Source organism: Odocoileus virginianus, chromosome 1, assembly GCF_023699985.2.
Source record: "Odocoileus virginianus isolate 20LAN1187 ecotype Illinois chromosome 1, Ovbor_1.2, whole genome shotgun sequence".
Lineage (NCBI taxonomy): Eukaryota > Metazoa > Chordata > Mammalia > Artiodactyla > Cervidae > Odocoileus > Odocoileus virginianus.
The window spans coordinates 25463218-25477285 of NC_069674.1; the positions used below are offsets into that span (position 1 = coordinate 25463218).

A 14068-nucleotide genomic window follows, 5' to 3' on the forward strand; every position below is an offset into this window, starting at 1 on the left:
GAGTCTCCAGTGACTTGATGTCTTACTATGTATCAAGGGTCTCCATCAGTCAAGGTCAAACGCCGTGTTGCAGGTGATGGGCAACACTCACATGCATGACACGTGACACCCTCCCATGGGCATCGCCATCAGCTCAGGGCTACACGCAATCCCTGGCTGGCAGCTGTAACTCCACCCTTTCTTCTTTTAGACAGGGAGGCATATCAGAACACAAGTGACTGACAGGAGCATCATCACAGGGATATGTTGGATCTGTTCTAATTGTTTAAAAAGTGAATCAAATTGTTTGAAAATCTCAATAGTTAATGATTAATAGCAAATTGCCTATGACACACCTCATAACTGCTCGAGATATGCAGCATGTCAGGACACCACCGTGGATGAATTACTGGTCAAGATGATGCCAGACCAACCTGTTGTGAAATGAAAAATTGTGTCAATTAACTGGTTGTTTTATCTATATGGTGCCAAGGAATTGATGGGAGAGAACATTTTGTCCACGCTAACTGAATTGGCTAGTGGCCTTGGCATTGTGTGGACCCAGCCTGAGCATTAAGAGTGTGAGCATAATATCAAATCATGGAATGTTAGACTGAAAGGAATTTCCAGAGACAACTTTCATCTGTTACAGATGAGGAAACTAAGGAACAACTGGGTTAAAAGATTTGCTGCGAGACACACAGTGCAATCGTTAACTGCTGTTTTAGAAGAGGTAGATGTGTGCACATCTTCACCCACAACATTTTTAACATTTTCTGTAGCTATTTCAGAACTGAGAGGCTCAACCAAATGGCATTGCATACTTTCTAAAAGTAGACAAGAATTTAAGAAACACCCCGTGGTGCAATTGTTTCATTGCTTAAACTTGCTGCTGACTCATCTGCCTTCCACTTCTTTACCAACATGGTCGTGGCATCCGTCACTTACATTGGCTCTTTTCCCTAGCTGGTCCCATCCTCCTCCACTGGGCTGGGAAACAGGATGTAGTCACGTCACCTCCGCGAGTCCTCATTGGTTGGTGGGCAGGGCTCAAAGGTAAGGACTCCAGTGGGAATTCCTTGCCAACAGGGGTAGGCCTCCTGTCCTCCAGCATGAAAAAAGCCACCTGTTGCCCAGGAGACTGGGCTGCTTAAGGCCAAGAAGAATCCCTGGAACAAGGAAGCCAAGGGTCTCAGGCTTCATCTTTTTGAGAAAGGACAAATTCCCCCTACAACAAACTCCTGTGGCTGCACCTAAAGTGTTGGGGAAGAAATGTCTCATCCAGAAATAGTCCTTGAATCCCTGCCCTCCCTATTCCCACTTAACTGTGAATTGTATTTTTTAATTCACTTTGGGTTCTTGTTTCTTGAAAGGCCTTTAGTTTGAGGCAGGTGATTTTGTGGTGTCCCTTTCTCAAGTCTACTTCCAAGGCCTTGAAGACTGCCTGCTTCAGGGCCTGGAAGGAAAGGAAGCAGAGCAGTTCCGAATGGCCCCAGGGTCAGTGACCAAGATCTAGGCTGTCCACTGTCACTCCCAGTCTAGGATTTTGGCAGCTCTCCTAATCCCACAGGCCCAGATGCAAGAGGCAGCCCTTGGCATGAACATAGAACTCTTAGGCTCAGGGCCAAGAAATCAACACTTTCCCCTAAATGGAGCTGCCCCTCCCCAGGAAAGCACACTTCTTCCCCTCTCTGGTGGGTTTGTGTGGCTTAAAGAAGTATTTGGAGTTGGGTGGGAGTAGGAGAGCTGGGAGCTCCCAGGTGGTTCAGTGATAATCTGCCTGCCAAGCAGGAAATGCGAGTTAGATCCCTAGGTGAGGAAGATCCCCTGAAGGAGGAAATGGCAACTCACTCCAGTATGGGAAATCCTATGGACAGAGGAGTCTGGTGGGCTATGGTCCATGGGGTTGCAAAGAGTCGGACACAACTTTGAGACTAAACAACAAGGAGAGCTGGGCAGATGTGTAGTAGGGTGACATCCTGGGACAATTCTCCCCCCACCCATGCCAAGTAAGAGGGAGGGATGGAGGAAGCAAGGATTCTCCATCACAGCGGGTACCCCCCACCCCTCAGTTTTGATGGATTATTGCAAAGATGTTGTGGGAAGTCTTGCCCTTTCCAGTCCTTCTTGCTGGCTTTGGTACAAAGCTGCAAACACAGCCACACACACACACACACACACCACTCCACCTTATAACACACATACTGGTCATGCCTTGTGGGCCACTAGGTTCAGATCTTAGAAAATTCTACTGGAAGGAGAACTGATGACTGAAGAATTTAAGACTTCGAAGGAGAGTAAAGTTAAGAGAAGAAAGGTCAGGAATGAACTAGAGAAAACTCTTAGAATGGGTTTTTTGTTCAGAAAAGAGCACAATCCAAGAGCATACTGAATAAAGGGTCTTCTAGGATATATCATATCCACACCTGTGGAAGCGTCAACCAGTTCAGCCAAGCTAGTGAGCAGTTGAGCAACATAAGTGTCACTGGGAATGCACCCTCCCTAGAGTGGCAGGACCACTTCTAGGGAAGTGTCCTAGAGAAACAAGTTCAAGGATGTTCACCACAGAATCCTTTGTGGTAGTGAAAAATTGGAAGCAACCTAAATCACTATCAGTAGGTGAGTTGATAAATTGTGGTCTATTTGTACAGTGTAATGTTATTCATCAATCAAAATGAATGAACTAGGTCACCACCCATCAACTAGAGTAGATCTTGGAAATGTAATGTTAGGTTAAACAACAAAAAAAGCATGTTCCCGAATGATACATTCAGTGTGACACCACTTATGTAAATTAAGAAGCACTCAGAGCATTGCAGGGTGTGATATATGAGTAATTCATATGTAGCAAAGTATGAACACATATATGAAAAGAAAATCCATCCGTCTCAGACAGTTGCTATTTTTTAGAGGGAGGAAAAGTGGTGCAAAGGGAACTTTGCCAAAACTTTTGCCAAACAAAAGTTTTTTCTTTTCTTTTCTTTTTTTTTTACTGATCTGATATGGCTGTGGGAAAATGTTCAACTTTGCTATTTCTGGGAGTAGGTGCAAGGATTTTGTTGTATCACCCCCTTATATTTTTCTGTACATTTGAAATATTTAAAAGTTGGACAGAGAAAATTCCCATGGCATTTTGTACCCATTGACATGAGCAGTAATGAGTATGGTACTGTGATTTTCCATTTTTATCTTGTATCTGAAAAAAATTTTCCAAGACTTCCTTTCCTTGTATCTCTGACAAAATACTCGTAAATGTGCTTTTGTTGTTGTGGAAATATCAAGAGGCGCACTTTTCCAGCCAGTTATTCTGGCCCCTCCTAATCTCAGGCGTGGTTCCCTCATCCAGATAGCAGGAGAGGGCAGACTGCTCCAGGTAGGCTGCACCCAACTGCACAGGTGGGCTTCCTGCTAAAAGCCTTCTGCTCTTCTGCCTGGAGGGAAGGCTCAAGGTCTGGTTTACTTTCTCCTTTCTTTACCTTTCCCAAAGTTTTCTACTTTGGGAATGCTACTCCTTGGTCACCCTCAACATCCCCCTTTTCTTTCTTCCTTTGTTTCTTTTTTAATATTTTTATTTATTTGTTTGTTTGCACTGAGTCTTAGTTGCAGCACTTGGTGAGATCTTTGATCTTTGTTGCAGCTTTCAAACTTTTTAGTTGCAGCATGTGAGACCTAGTTCCCAGACCAGGGATCATACCCAGGCCCCCTCCTTTTGGAGTGCAGAGTCTTAGCCACTGGACCCCAAGGGAAGTCCCAACATCTTCCTTTTCTATCCCAATCTCAAGATTCATGATTCCCACTGAGGGTTTCTTTTTTTTCTCCTCCACTGAGGGTTTCTTAAACTTGGATGTGTATCAATCACCTGGAAAGCTTATTCAGACCTAGACTGCTGGGCCCCACCTCTAGAGTTTCTGACTCAGTAGGTCTGGATGGGGCCCAGTGGTGTGCTGGAAGCTGCTCTCTGAAGGGATAATAGGCACTGATTTGCAGTGCTTGCCAGTTCCCATGGTGTAAATATTCCCATCACAGCTGATTTCAAACTCCCAACTTGACTGTCACTAAATGTGGAATTGGGGAGGGGATGGGCACTTTTCTTTCTCCCAAGGTGATGCAAACCATCTCAGCACATTTTTGTCACGGGACCTGAGAATCTGCATTTCTAATAAGATCCCAGGTGGCACTGAAGCTGCTAGTCCAGGGAGACCAGGCTTCCGGAATCACGGTTCTAGAAGGCTGAGCACAGGGGCATGGAGTTTGGGATGGGATTCCTGGATTGCGTGAATAACTCTGCAACTTTGACCTTAAAAATCCCACTTCCTTAAAAGGAGCCCAGGGACCTGGTGGTCCAGTGGTTAAGACTATGCTTTCAATGCAGGAGGGAGGGGTTTGATCCCTGGTCATCGAACTAAGATCCCACATGCTGGTTTGATCCCTGGTCAGGGAACTAAGATCCCACATGCTGTGTGACCAAAAACATTAAAAGAGCCCAGGAGATTTCCTGCTCTGATAGCAAAGGAAGCTTTACACCCTGGGGACCATCATGGGCTCCCCTGCATACAAGCCAAGCCCAGGGTCCATCATAAGGGGTACACTGGCCCAGATGTTCTGTCCCCTATCCTGAAATCCCCCTGTCCACAGACCACTAACCATGCTTCTCCCACCTCAAGCAACGGTCTGCTCCCCCTCCCCACCCCAGACCCCACAGCTGGGGGACAGAGCCCCGCAGGAGGAGACGGGCTAGTCCCTGGGGGCTCTCGAAGGACAGAACCATGTCTGAGGGTGTCCTTGGCAAAACATGCCATAGATGCCAGGAAAAAAAGAAGGGAGGGAGATGGGAAGGAAGAATAAGAGAAGAAAAGGATACAGAGGAAGGGTGGGGAAAAGAGAGTCTGGAACAGAGAGGCTGAAGGTGGGGGCTCAGCAACTCTCAGGGACTTGGGTTCCAGCCAGATTAGGCAAAAACCAAATGACAACTGTCCCCTCCCTCCTGGTGAAACAACTGCAGTCTTCTGGGAGTGCTCTGGTCCTCCCACTGTCCCTCCCCAGGCTCAGCAGGGATGAGGCCGCCTCTGGGGAGGACAAAGGCAGCTCCGCAGACGCTGCTGGGAGGAGGAAGCTCTTCTCGGGAAGAAGGCAGGATTAACATGCAGTGGTATTGCCATTCATGCTCATGATATTATCAAGTTGGTATACAGGATCAGATGTCATTAGGATTACAGGGTGTAATAACTCCAGGTGCAGTTGACGTTTCTATTCAAACTGTACTTTGGGGAAACCTATAGGTATCATTGCTGGTAATTTCTCTGACTCTTTCTCCCAGAGTTTATCTCAGTCCCGCCCCCTCCACTGCCCCTCCGCCCCCGACCCCTTGGCTGGTGCACCCCCAAGTTCCTCCTGTGCCCTCACGGCTCCCATGCTCAGGAGAGCTGATGGGCCTTGGAGGGGAGCAATGGTAGCTAAGAGAAGGAACCCAACTTCCTCTGGATTTGGAGGCAGAAGCTGAGGCCCAGAGAAGGACCAGTGCAGGGACACTCCATCAGTGCCAGCCCCCAAAGAGGGGGACCCTGGCCTCCTGGAGAGACTTCCCATGTTGCCATGAACTCTCCCCCTTTCTTCCCTTTCTTTCTTGACTTTCTTTTGCCCCTCTACCGTCTCCCCTCCCCCTCCTCCCTCTCCCTAAGACTCAGCCTTGGCCCCTCCCACTCTGGCAGCCGTGCCCCTCCCATTGCCCCCATTCCCTCCCAGCTCCTGGCGCCTGTGGACTTGCTTCAGCGCTGGCCACAGCCCTCGGGCCCTTAGCATGCCTCCTGTCTGTTGGGGTGCATTAGGTGGGGGGCATGCACACGTGGCTGTTTTCAATCAAACAGCTCGCTGCCAAATGAATACAAACACACAAAAGCAGAAAGACATAGCAACGCTTAGGCAGCCAGGCAGATACTCCCCAGAGCTGACACCCCTAGACTCAGAGTCAGGGACCTCCCCCCCCCCCATGGTTTTTACCACTCACTGTACCAGCACTGACTCCTCTTCATGCCCCTGCAAGGCGGGCATCGTAGCGGGGTCACTGATGAGGCCACAGGTACCCACAGGGAGAGTGAAGGAGGTGACACAGCTCGTATGGCGAGGACCTGAGATGGAAATCCAGATCCGATCCATTCTGCCGTTGACATTCTTTCATTCACACCAGAAACAGGAGTCTTCTCTGAATCCTCCCTCTCCCTGGGTTCCACTCTATTCCCTGGGAGCAGCTTCCCTAGGGTGCAGGGATCTGAGTTGCAGCCTGAGGGGCTCAAGTGAAGGGCCAAGGACAGTCAGATGCCTGTGATGTGGACCCAGAAACCCACTCTGAAAGGTGGCCTAGGCCCAGGAGAGCAGCCTCGGGGGCAGACACCCTCCCTGAGGGGCTTCTTCCACCCAGCAACCTCCTTCTTACTCCACCTCTTTTTCCTCTACACCACCCCTCGCAGGCTCTGAGCCCCTCAGGACAGCACCTCCAAGAACTCCGATTCTGTGGCCAAGGTCTATAGGCCTTGCCCTCCTAGAACAGAGTCGGACTCGGAGCTGGGAGAGTGACCCATGGTTGGAGCTCTTGGGAGGCTGTGGGGTGCACTACCTCAAAATGACCACACGATGCCACCCTTGAGCCGCATACGCATTCCCCACCTGCGTGGCTGCAGGCAGGTGGCAGGGCATGACCTCCTCCGCAGCTGGCCGGGGTAGGGAGATCAGGATGGCACCGGGGGCAGGAGCTCTGGCAGTCACAGGCACTAGTTAGCCCTGCAGGCTTTGTCACCATCCTGTCATTTCCCACTGATGTCTGACTGTGTTTGGGTGGGTGACCTCACACACCTACAGTTAATTGCTCTGGGACCCAAGCCTGCCTTCCTTAAGCCTTCTCCCCCTCCCAGTGAACTCCGAGCCTCATTCAGGTTCCTTCTGCACCTTTGATCTCAGTGTGGGTCATACTCCAGCTCACCGGACGTCTCCGACTTGCCTCTAGTGGCTTCTGCATGGGGAGGGAAACTCCCAGCTGCTTTGTAGGCTGTGGTTCTGGTGTGGCCTCTAAGGGTTAAGGGCCTGGGGAGGCCTGACACGTGCCCCTCACTGTGGGCTGCCCGGGCACAGCAGCCAGCCAGGGCCCCTGGAGGTAGGATTTCAGGTACAGAGGGGCAGGGGAGCGAGCCTTTCCCGGATGGAGAGTGCCTTGGGACTTCTCTGAGTGATGGAGCATGACAGCGAGGCCTGTGCTCATTGCAGCCACAGAAGCCGTCCCCAGAAACCCGCAGCCGGTAGGAGGGGCAGCAATCCACAGCCACCTGTGGTTGTCATAACCCATCCTGTCCCCCGGTTAGAAAATGAGGACCCTATTTATCTTTTTCCTAAATTATTTATTTGTCTGCACCAGGCCTTAATTGTAGCACTCAGGATCTTTAGTTGCAGCATGTGGGATCCAGTTCCCCCACCAGGGATGGAACCTGGGCCCCCTGCATTGGGAGCTTGGAGTCCCAGCCACTGAACCCCCAGGGAAGTCCTGAGGACCCTATTTATCTGTATCTCACATTTCTCCATATTACATGGGTCCTTCTCTGTCCTGCGTCCCAACATTGTTTTCACCTTCCAGGAACATTTCCTGGGACCCTAACCCAAGCCGTGCATGTGATCTCTGTCTTCTGTTCTGTCCCCTGTGCCCTGGGGGCTGACACCAGCGGAGCCCCCCACACCCCCTCTCAGGATGGTCACTCAGATCCCCCAGGGCCTGCCCCGCCTCCTCTGCAAGGTTAGCAATCCCACCTCCTGTCTCTAGGGGTCTCTGGATCTTGAGGCAAGTAGCTCTACTGACGGCTTAACTAAAGCAATAAAGCATTTTATTGCAGGGATTTGGGAGTGGTTCATAAGATGAAGGGGGGCAGTTAAGGGTCCAGGCTGGGGGAGGGCGGGCGCCAGGCAATTCAGGGGACTCCAGAAACACGAGCTCACAGTCTTCCTACTAGCAGAGCTGCCACTCAAATCAGCATCGACGTTTCATTCCCAATCTCATATCCCTCCCCACAGAATTTCAATTCCCAGGCCTGTCTTGGGACAGTGGGCAGGGAAATGTGAGATACCTCAAGTGACAGTCCCGCCAGGAGTAGGAGAGGTAATTCTCCAAAAGAAGCTTAGAGGGAGGTGGTCTCCAGACAGGACAGATGGCTGGGGCCAGGGCATCACACAACCTCCAGCACATTAACTGAGCCACTCCTGTTTCTTCTTACCTCGTGGAATCTCCCACAGACTTCCCGCACCGGTAATTGACTTATGGTCAATTGACTGACAGTCCAGTGGTGGAGCTCAGCACTCGCCCTTAGGTCACACCGCCCCTCTACGGGACAGCTAGGTTGATGGCTTCACTCCATGTCCGTGGGTTTGGCATGTGACCCACCAGGAGCCCTCCGGGGCGTGCCCTCTGTAGACAAGGCCTCCCGCAGATACTTTTTGGGGTAAGGGCTTCCTGACTACTATAGAGAGGAACAGCAAGCCCAGACCGCAAAAAGATCCAAAGGGGCCGGAAGCCCTGTCGGGGAGGGAGGGCAGGCAGGAGGGGAAGGCACTGTCCTCCGGGGGCTCAGCTTGCAGGTGGCCTTCTGATAGGAGATGTGGCCAGGACCTGGGGAGAGGGAGGAGGGGGGAGGAGAGAGCTGAGAGCTAGGAAGCAAGTGGGCAGCGAGAATCTCAGTAACCCTTTCCTCCCCCCACTCAGTGTCACAACCTAAATCTTACCTGGTCCATTTGGTGGGGAGGCTGGCAGGGCTGGGAGGACGGTAATGCATCCTCAGGCGAGGGCTGTTTGAGCCTGCATGTCTCCTTTTCATGGTCCACGCCTCTCTGTATTCTCTTTGACCTTGGAGGTTTTGGTCTCCTGCTGTGATTTGGGGTTCAGTTAGAGAGCTGGGGTGGGCGGATCCGTGCACCCAGGTCCTGTCAGGAACCCCCCCCCCAGAGTTACAAATGCCTGGAACCCCAAGAAGAGGGGCTTGGATGAGAGTTGTCAGATGAAATCTCTGAGGCCAGACAACTGTGAACTTGCAGGCATGGGCCCTGGTGTGTTCTGACAGTGCCCTCTATTTCAGCAGATGACATGGTTATGGTGAAGTCAGGGGTCAAGTGCCAGCTGGCTTAGCCTGTAAAACCTCCCTTGCATGTATCAAATGAGCTGCTTTACGGAGGTGGCAGTGAAGCGCCCACATCTCAGCTCCCTCCTGCTTCCCTAATGAGGGGAGTCAGAAAAGCCTCCCATAAGTGCCCAAGCTGGCCTGGCCTGGGTCTCACCTGTCTTACTTGGAGGACTCTACCACCCCACGACCCCCGCCCCGCTTCGCCCCCAGAGGCCATAAGTGCCGAGGAGTGGAGGGAGACATAGTCGGTTCAGCATCACAGATCTGCAGAACAGACAGCTTTGGTCTGTGGTCCATGGAAGAGCTCAAGATAGGGTGATTTGTTCTGTGCTTTTCCTGAAGGAGTCGAGGACACATCTGGAACCTGCCAGAGAGAGGGTGCTTATGCCTCCCCAGCTCCCAACACGGGCTTGTCAGGAGGGGCCACCCAGAGACACTGGCCCGGCCCAGCCTCCCCCTCCTCGATGCTTGGCCCCGCCCGCCTTCCGGACTCCGTACCTGGTGGTAATTCATTTGCATTCTGAGGACTGGGGCCTGGGGCTGCTTCAGAGTGTTCGAAGGAGCGGAGAATCACCCGCAGCCTGTCTGAGCTCGGACTGTTCCCGGGGGCCCTCCACCCTGTTCTCCCCACCCCAGCTCCAGAGTTCCCTGGGGGCCCCGCGGTTTCCTCTGGCCCCACCTCCCCGGCTCCAGCCTGTGCCGCAGCCCGCCTGGGCCGGACCTTGAAGGCGTAGGGGGAGCACAATGCAGGGTCTGAGCTGAGACACGCGGGCCTCGATACTGGACCGCGAGGCAGGACAACCGAGGACCTTCAGGGAGTCTGCCGGCCCCCTCCTGCTTGCACGGGCCGCTCGCCCTCCACAGGGTGCTCGGTCCTCCTCTTCAAGGCTCCTCCTTGCTCTGATGTCAGCCCTCCAGGGCGTTCCACTGTGGAGGGCTTGCTGCAAGTCATCACATGCTGCTCACATCTCACAGAGACCCCGTGGAGGGGGTACTCCACACCCTCCCCCAGAGGAGGAAGCTGACCTAACACAGCCCGTGAGTGGCTGAGACCCAGCCGGAACTGGTGTCTGTCTGACCCTAAAGCCCGCGCAGCTCCCTCTGCCCTTGGCTTCCAGGACAGAGAGGACCTAGAAGGTTGCTGACGGCCTTGCCCTGACTCTCTTGTTCTCCCACTCCTTGGGGAGTGTCTGCTGGCTTCCAATCTCAGGCCAAGTTCTAATTCCACTGCCTGATAGTGGGTATTTGACCTGTGTGTACCTCGGCTTCCTCATCACTAAAGGGGGCATAGTAACCCCGTGTGGGGCTTGGACAGAAACACCTTGTGTTCCTGCTACCAAGTCTCCCCACCTGTGCACACCTGTGTTCCCCTTCTGACGTCTGATGAGCCATCCTGCTCCTCCCTGAGGCCCACCCTTCCCCTCGGCCCGGAACCCCTTCCCCCGGCCACCTCGTGGACACCGACTGGCCAGTGGCCCCCTCCTGGGTCATTACCACCTGAATAAAAGGCCTCTGCTGGCCAGATATCTCTCTCCAGCTGTCCATCTTGCAGGCGAAACTATTCACTGCTCTGATCACCCCCTTCCCACTCTCTCCTGAATCCCCTGCAGTCATTTTTGTCCCCAAGATCACTCCTATCAAGGTCACCATCATGTGCGTGCTGGAAGTCCAGTGGTCGATTCTCCAAATTGGTCTCACTTGACCTGCCAATGGCGCTGTACACAGCTGGTTGCCCAGTCCTCCTGGAACACCCCTCCCCAGCCTGTCTGCCACCTTTCCCACTGGCCAGTCCTTTGCTTGGCAATACCCACCTCATCTTCCAGAGCTCCCAGCACCAGAGTCAACCAGGTGGCCCTTCCCCTCCTCTCCCTCCACGCTCAGCCCTTAGTGATCCCATCCAGGTCAACTATGATTCCCCCTTCGCCGCCCCCACTTCCGGGCAGCAGCAGGTTGTGCCTCCATAGGCTTCTCTGATTCTTCATCTCTGTGCACCCCTGCTGATGCCCCAGCATTGGCCAGGCGGCTCTGATCCTGGCCCTGCACTGCTCTGGCAACAGCTGTGTGCTTTGCTGAGATCCTCACCTTCCCCATCCTACCTCTTGGGATTTGGAAGGCATAAACCATGGGATGGCACAAGGGAAGAGGGCCTCAGGCTGCCCCCCAGCTTCCAGCCCTTCCCTCCCACACAGGCAGGACAAGGTTCTCAGAAGCACTTTCCTCCAGCCATGCCCCTGCTGGTGGGAGGGGAGAGGGACCTGTCCACGGGTGTGGGGTGAGGCCAGGGCTCCCTCTGTTTCCCCAGCTCTTCTGCCTGGCCCACCATCTGTCCAGGCAGGACCAGCCTCACCAGATCCAGACACCGTCCCCCGTCTGAGCCCCAGCCCCTCTGCTCCTCCCAAGGAGGCTGTCTCTCCCCCTACCCTCTGCCCCCTCCACCCGCTGTTTCTCCATCCTCTCCTCTCTTTCCTTACTGAACTCCTCGCTCAGCCCATCAGCTCCACCTCTTCCTGGCACTTTCCTGGGTTCCCTAATCCTGGTCCCGCATGTGTCTCAGGGTCACTCTCTAGACCCCTGGCTGTTCACTTGGCAGATGTCAGTGAGTGCCTGCCACATGCCACCCCTGCGCAGGATGCTGGGAGGCGGGGGCGAGCCCACCACAGTCCCTACCCGCCAGGAGCTCCCAGCTCAGAAGGGAGCTGCCCGGGGGAGCAGGAGGGGTTTGAACTTCTGGGACTTGGAGGTGGAGAGAGAGACTGGCTGAAGCAAAGTCTCCAAGTGGAAACAGATTGGGGGTAGGGGTGGGGTGGTTTGTGAAGGATGGGGAGAAGTGAGAAAAGGTCAAATGGCCATTTGACAAATAAAAGGTCAAATGGCCAAAGAGTAGCCTCAGTGTCAGGTATTTACTCTGGCAGGCAATGGGCAGCTTCTGAAGGTTGTTTGTATATGTGCGTGTGCATGCTAAGTCACTTAAGTCATGTCTGACTCTATGCGACCCTATAGACTGTGGCCCGCCAGGTTCCCTCCGTCCATGGCATTCTCTAGGCAAGAATACTGAAGTAGGTTGCCACCCGCTCCTCCAGGGGATCTTCCTTACCCAGGGATCGAACTCACGTCTCTGACACCTCCTACATTGGCAGGCAAGTTCTTTACCACTAGCACCACCTGGGAAGCCCATTTATATATATTCTTATACTGGAGTATAGTTGATTAACAATGTTGTGTTGGTTTCAGGTATATAGTAAAGTGATTCAGTTCTACATATGTTATATTTAAAATGGATAACCAGGGACTTCCCTGAAAGTCCAGTGGTTCAGATTCATGCTCCCACTTCAGGGGTCATGGTTGCAACCCCTGGTCAGGGACCTAAGACCCCACAGGCTGCATAGTGGAGCCAAAAAAAAAGATAACTAACAAGGACCTACTGTATAGCACAGAGAACTCTGCTCAATACTATGTAACAACCTAAATGGGAAAAGAATTCTGAAGGTTTTGGAACAGGAAAACTTTATGAAATTGATTGGCAGAGGGAGAGGCTGCTGGTCGGGGGGAGAGTTTAGAGGCTTTGCGACAGTTCCGAGGAGAGGTAATAGGAGGGACCTGACCCAGAGAGATGGAAGGCGGCACGGATGCAGCAGATTTATGAGGATATAAGAGTCAGGAGCGGACAACGTACAGGTCGTCTGGGAGCGAGGAGAGGGGTCAGAGTGGTGAGGACCCAGGGGCAAACTCAGGTGGGAAGTGACCTGAAGTCCAATTCAATAATCAGAAGTTGAGGACCCCCGTGTAGAGGGTCACTTTCAGCTCTCAAAGTGTAGGACTTGATAATGACCGTGATAAGTGAAGGGCAGAAGGGACAGAGGGAAGCAGAAATAGAAGCTGGAGGCTGCCCAGAGAGGAGAAACAGAGCAGGAGGAAGGGAGGCGGGCACGTGGATGCGGCCGCTGTGCTCCAGGCTGGCGTGTGGAGGCCTGCCTGGCACTGTCCCTGCCGCTTGGGCTGGGTGGAGGGGGGTCTGCAGGGCAGGCCCACATTGGGGCGGGGTGGGGATTACCCCGCAGGCTGCAGGGCCTGGGGTGATGTCCAGCCTGGGAGGGAGGCAGGGCTGCATGGGAGTGGTGGTGGGGAGTGGATGGGCTGGGGTCTCCTGAGACTGTTGAATACCCCAACTCCAAGCTCGGAGCAGGGAACTCAGTGGAGATCTGTGCCCAGTACTGCTGAGGGGTGGGTGCTGGGCACAGGTAGATCCCTGGGTTCCGGTTCCAGCTCTCTCTGCCAACTGACAGAATGACATTAAGGACTTTGCAGGCTTCCTCCCAAAGGCCAGCGCTAACGCCCCTTAATTGTAAAACAAGAGAGTTTCAGACACACGAAGGAGAGGGTGCTCCTACCTCTTGGCTGTTCTGCACAAAACAGAGGCCACCATGAGCACCTCCACTTCCTCACCCCTTATTTCTTAGATGTCTCATGTTCAAACCCCGAATGTATTTTGAATCCACCCACTTCCCACCCTTTCTGCGCTGCCTCTGCCCAATAGAAGACCCTCTGCACTGGTGACCTTGGCCACAGCAGCCTCCTACCTGCTCACTCCACATCCACATGTCCCTCTGGATTATTATTATTAATTAATTATTATTATTATTAATTTTTTAGTACAAATCTGCTCATGTCCTTCCTCTCCTTAAAGAAATCTCTAAGTGTTATCACCTTTATCATTAAATCACGCGTGAACACCTGCCCTGCCCAGCTCCTCTATTTCCTCATGTCTTTCCCTCTCTCCTCATCCTCCAGGCACACTGGCATTCTTCCAGCTCCTAGAACATTCTGAGCTCATCTTGGGGCCCTTGCCCTTGCTGTCCCCTTTGCCAGGAACATCATCCCTCCCTCTTTCAATTGGATAACGCCCTGCTTCATGGGCAATCCCTCTGAGAGACCTTCCCTGA

At 52.9% G+C, this 14068-nt stretch overlaps 1 long non-coding RNA gene across 1 annotated transcript in view; it reads right to left on the reverse strand.

Moving 5' to 3' along the window:
- Positions 1-7824: 7824 nt before the first annotated feature.
- The window catches only part of LOC139035583 (uncharacterized), a 31864-nt gene continuing 25620 nt past the window's right edge, over positions 7825-14068 (reverse strand). Inside the window, exons 2-3 of the long non-coding RNA XR_011488191.1 lie at positions 8734-8931; positions 7825-8620 (exon numbers count right to left, since the gene is read on the reverse strand). This is a non-coding gene — a long non-coding RNA (uncharacterized lncRNA). The remainder of the gene's footprint in view (positions 8621-8733; positions 8932-14068) is intronic.